The sequence below is a fragment of the Anolis sagrei genome, chromosome 9 (assembly GCF_037176765.1).
Source record: "Anolis sagrei isolate rAnoSag1 chromosome 9, rAnoSag1.mat, whole genome shotgun sequence".
Lineage (NCBI taxonomy): Eukaryota > Metazoa > Chordata > Lepidosauria > Squamata > Dactyloidae > Anolis > Anolis sagrei.
The window spans coordinates 8,068,377-8,074,267 of NC_090029.1; positions in this window are offsets into that span (position 1 = coordinate 8,068,377).

Consider the following 5,891-nt stretch of genomic DNA (forward strand, 5'->3'; position numbering starts at 1 on the left):
CAGCCTGGACACAGCATATTCATAGAATCATAGAATCAAAGAGTTGGAAGAGACCTCATGGGCCATCCAGTCCAACCCCCTGCCAAGAAGCAGGAATATTGCATTCAAATCACCCCTGACAAATGGCCATCCAGCCTCTGTTTAAAAACTTCCAAAGAAGGAGCCTCCACCACACTCCGGGGCAGAGAGTTCCACTGCTGAATGGCTCTCACAGTCAGGAAGTTCTTCCTAATGTTCAGATGGAATCTCCTCTCTTGTAGTTTGAAGCCATTGTTCCGCATCCTAGTCTCCAAGGAAGCAGAAAACAAGCTTGCTTCCTCCTCCCTGTGGCTTCCTCTCACATATTTATACATGGCTATCATATCTCCTCTCAGCCTTCTCTTCTTCAGGCTAAACATGCCCAGTTCCCTAAGCCGCTCCTCGTAGGGCTTGTTCTCCAGACCCTTGATCATTTTAGTCGCCCTCCTCTGGACACATTCCAGCTTGTCAATATCTCTCTTGAATTGTGGTGCCCAGAATTGGACACAATATTCCAGGTGTGGTCTAACCAAAGCAGAATAGAAGGGTAGCATGACTTCCTTAGATCTAGACACTAGGCTCCTATTGATGCAGGCCAAAATCCCATTGGCTTTTTTTGCTGCCACGTCACATTGTTGGCTCATGTTTAACTTGTTGTCCACGAGGACTCCAAGATCTTTTTCACACGTACTGCTCTCGAGCCAGGCGTCACCCATTCTGTATCTTTGCATTTCGTTTTTTTCTGCCAAAGTGGAGTATCTTGCATTTGTCACTGTTGAACTTCATTTTGTTAGTTTTGGCCATTCATCTCTCTAATCTGTCAAGATCGTTTTGAATTCTGCTCCTGTCCTCTGGACTATTGGCTATCCCTCCCAATTTGGTGTCGTCTGCAAACTTGATATTATTTGAGAACACAGAAATGCTGGACCACTCTCACAACCACCATGTCAGACTACACAGAGAAGCCATTGAAATCCACAAGCTACTGGTTTTCCAAGGTTATAAAGTGTTTAATTCATTTGTTTGAAGATTTAAGCCCAAATAAAGAACTTTCTTGAACTTATCTTGAGGGTACTGCTTTGCAGTGGCTCCGGTCCTTTCTTGAGGGACGGTCCCAGAAGGTGTTACTGGGTGACACCTGTTCAGCCCCACAACCATTGTTGTGTGGGGTCCCACAGGGATCAATTCTGTCCCCGATGTTGTTTAACATCTACATGAAGCCACTGGGAGAGATCATCCGGAGTTTCAGACTGAGGTGTTATCTCTACGCAGATGATGTCCAAATCTGTCACTCCTTCTCATCTGTCACCAAGGAGGCTGTCCAGACCTTGAACCGGTGCTTGGCTGCTGTGTCGGACTGGATGAGAGCTAATAAATTGAAACTGAATCCAGACAAGACAGAAGTCCTACTGGTCAGTCGTAAGGCCGAACAGGGAATAGGGTTACAGCCTGTGTTAGACGAGGTTACACTCCCCCTGAAGACGCAGGTTCGCAGCTTGGGAGTGATCCTGGAGTCATCGCTGAGCCTGGAACCCCAGGTCTCAGCGGTGGCCAGGAGAGCTTTTGCACAATTAAAACTGCGCCCGTACCTTGTCTTGTTCCTTTCGTGATTGTAAATTCATCAGATTGTTGGCCGTTTATCCGAATTTTTACCCTTTGTACTTCATAAATGGCATTGATTGCATTTGTAAATGTCGCCCCCATATCCAATTCTTGAATCAAGATCTTGAAGAAGTCCCAATTTAAATTATCAAATGCTTTCTCTGCGTCGATTGATAATATGGCAGCTTCCTTCTGATGATTCACTTCAAAATATTCTATCAAGTCTAAAACTGTTCGTATATTGTCCTTCATATATCTTCCTGGGAGGAACCCTGTTTGGTCCTCCCCTATCCAATCTGTCAAGTATTCTTTTAATCTTGTCGCCAAGATATTCGTAAATATTTTATAGTCTACATTCAGTAAGGAGATAGGTCTATAATTTTTAATGTCCTCTGGTGTTGAACCTTCTTTATGTATCATTACTATTTCAGCTTGGTTCCAGGATTCTGGAATTATTTGATACAGTAATGCCTCATTTAAGACCCTTTTCAACGTTGGTAACACAGTTCTCTTCATTGATTTATAAAATCCTGCTGTAAATCCATCGGGGCCTGGAGCCTTGTCCGCATCCATTTTGTTCACTGCTTTGTCTATCTCTTCTTCCGTAATCTCTTTATTCAACTTTTCCCGTATCTCTTCTGAAATCTTTTGTAATTTCAATTGACTTATATACTCGGTAATTTCCTCTTTCTTTATTCCATCACTGGTATATAATTTACTATAAAACTATTATAAAAAAAAAAACTGCGCCCGTACCTTGGGAAGTCTGATCTGGCCACAGTGGTCCACACTCTTGTTACATCCCGAATAGATTACTGCAACGCGCTCTACGTGGGGTTATCTTTGAAGACTGTTTCGAAACTTCAATTAGTCCAGCGGGTGGCAGTTAGATTACTCACCGGAGCATCATACAGGGAGCATACCACCACCCCCCCACCCCCCCCCCCCCACCCCGTTATGTCAGCTCCACTGGCTGCCGATCCAGTTCCGAGCACAATTCAAAGTGCTGGTTTTGACCTACAAAACCCTATACGGTTCCAGCCCAGCGTATCTGTCCGAACGTATCTCCTTCTACGTCCCGCCTCGGAGTTTAAGATCTTCTGGGGAGGCCCTGCTCTCAGCCCCACTTTTATCATAAGTGAGACTGGTGGGGACGAGGGACAGGGCCTTCTCGGTGGTGGCCCCTCGCCTGTGGAATGCACTCCCCAGGGAAATTAGGTCATCAACATCCCTCCTCTCTTTCAGAAGGAAGTTAAAAACCTGGATATGGGACCAGGCCTTTGGGTAAGCTGGCAGATGGATAAAGACAATGACGACCAGAGTAGAAAAGGAGTATGGATTATGGATTTATGAATTGGCGAACGTTGACCACAAGATGATTTTATTGCTGCTACTGTATTAATTTGATTGTTTTAACTAGTTATAACTGTTGTCGTTATATTGTATTTTGTATATTGTATTAAGCGAACTGTTGGGCATCACTAGGTTCTTGTGGGTTTTTTCGGGCTATAGAGCCATGTTCTAGAGGCATTTCTCCTGACGTTTCGCCTGCATCTATGGCAAGCATCCTCAGAGGTTGAGAAGGTCTGTTGGAAGTAGGAAAAATGGGTTTATATATCTGTGGAATGGCTGGGGTGGGGCAAGGAGCTCTTCCCTGCTGCAGTTAGGTGTGAATGTTTAGCTGATCACCTTCATTAGCATTTGAGGGCCTGCCTGAGCCTGGGAAATCTGTTGCTGGGAGGTGTTAATCTGTGCCTGGTTTTTTCCTCTCTGTTGTTTAGCTGTTATAATTTTAGAGTTTTTTAATACTGGTAGCCAGATCTTGTTCATTTTCATGGTCTCTTCCTTTCTGTTGAAATTGTCCACATGCTTGTGGATTTCAATGGCTTCTCTGTGTAGTCTGACATGGTGGTTGTGAGAGTGGTCCAGCATTTCTGTGTTCTCAAATAATATGCTGTGTCCAGGCTGGTTCATCAGGTGCTCTGCTATGTCTGACTTCTCTGGCTGAATTAGTCTGCAGTGCCTTTCGTGTCCCTTGATTCGTGCTTGGGCAATGCTGCTGCGTTTGGTGGTCCCTATGTAGACTTGTCCACAGCTGCATGGTATACGGTAGACTCCTGCAGAGGTGAGAGGATCCCTCTTGTCCTTTGCTGAACGTAGCATTTGTTGGATTTTCTTGGTGGGTTTGTAGATTGTTTGCACAGATTAACACCTCCCAGCAACAGATTTCCCAGGCTCAGGCAGGCCTTCAAATGCTAATGAAGGTGATCAGCTAAACATTCACACCTAACTGCAGCAGGGAAGAGCTCCTTGCCCCACCCTGGTCATTCCACAGATATATAAACCCATTGTCCTAATTCCAACAGACCTCACTACCTCTGAGGATGCTTGCCATAGATGCAGGCGAAACGTCAGGAGAAATGCCTCTAGAACATGGCTCTATAGCCCGAAAAAACCCACAAGAACCTCGTGATTCCAGCCATGAAAGCCTTCGACAATATGTTGGGCATCGAATTGTGCCTTTTGTAAGCCGCCCTGAGTTCCCCCCTCGGGAGTTGAGAAGGGCAGGGTAGAAGCACTCCAAAATAAATAAATAAATAAAATTATCTTGAGCCTCAATAAAACTTTGTGTTGGGAAATCTAAAGGGCCCTTCAGCTGAGGCACCCTGGCGTCCCGTTGGGCACGTCCTGTAAACAGACATTATTTCAGGCCCAGCGTGCAACAGCACACTATTCTTCTTAATCTTTTATTGATTTAAATGTATGTGTGTATTGCATTTATACGTTATGTATGGCTTTGGAAGCTGCTTGGAGGTGAGAGAAAGTAGGGTAAAAATACAGTAAATAAATAAATAGAAATATTAGGAAGGCTTACAAGCATCAGAAACATTGTCTTGTGGGGTTCCTCAGGGCTCAATATTGTCTCCCATGTTGTTTAACATCTACATGAAGCCGCTGGGGGAGATCATCCGGAGTTTCGGGGTACGGTGTCATCTGTACGTGGATGATGTCCAACTCTGTCACTCCTTCCCACCTGCTACTAAGGAGGCTGTCCAGGTCCTGAACCGGTGCTTGGCCGCTGTGACGGTCTGGATGAGGGCGAACAAATTGAAATTGAATCCAGACAAGACAGAGGTACTCCTGGTCAGTCGCAAGGCCAAACAGGGCATAGGGTTTCAGCCTGTGTTGGATGGGGCCGCACTCCCCCTGAAGACGCAGGTTCGCAGCTTGGGTGTGACCCTGGACTCATCGCTGAGCCTGGAACCCCAGGTTTCGGCGGTGACCCGGGGAGCATTTGCACAGCTAAAGCTTGTGCGCCAGCTGCGCCCGTACCTTGGGAAGTCTGACTTGGCCACGGTAGTCCACGCTCTGGTTACATCCCGTTTAGACTACTGCAACGTTCTCTATGTGGGGTTGCCTTTGAAGACAGCTCGGAAGCTCCAACTAGTCCAACGCTCGGCAGCCATGATTTTAACAGGAGCGGAGCGCAGGGAGCATACAACCCCCCTGTTGCGCCAACTCCACTGGCTACCGATCTGCTACCGGGCTGAATTCAAAGTGCTGGCGTTGGCCTCTAAAGCCTTAAACGGTTCCGGCCCAAGCTACCTATCCGACCGCATCTCTGCCTATGAACCCACCAGGACTTTGAGATCTTCCGGGGAGACCCTGCTCTCGATCCCGCCTGCTTCTCAAGCTCGGCTGGCGGGGACGAGAGATAGGGCCTTCTCGGTGGTGGCTCCTCAGCTGTGGAACGCCCTTCCTACGGACATTAGACTAGCACCATCTCTAATGGTATTCCGCAAAAAGGTGAAGACCTGGATGTTTGTGCAGGCGTTTGAGTAATTTAGTGCAATCTGGTAATGGAACATAGGAATGGAACAATGGACGACGAACCTGGACTACGCTTGGATGATGAGAAGATTGGGTACGGTTGTTTTTCGTAATAATTGTGCATTGTAATTGCTTATTGGTAATTTATGGATAATGTGTTAAGTCAATTGTTATCTGTTGCATGGAACCACTGCTGTTTCTACTGTTTTTACTGTTTGTGAACCGCTGTGAGTCGCCTTCGGGCTTGAGATACTGCGGTATATAAGCAAAGTAAATAAATAAATAAAATAAATAAATAAACATAAGTCAGAGGAGAATGAACTCGCGACATGCTCAGAAACACCTTGGGCCGTGCGGTCGCTTTCCAACAAGAGTTTTCTGCAAGGAAGCGTTGCATAGCATAGCTAAGCGTTGCATAGCATAGCATGTCGTGTCTTCCC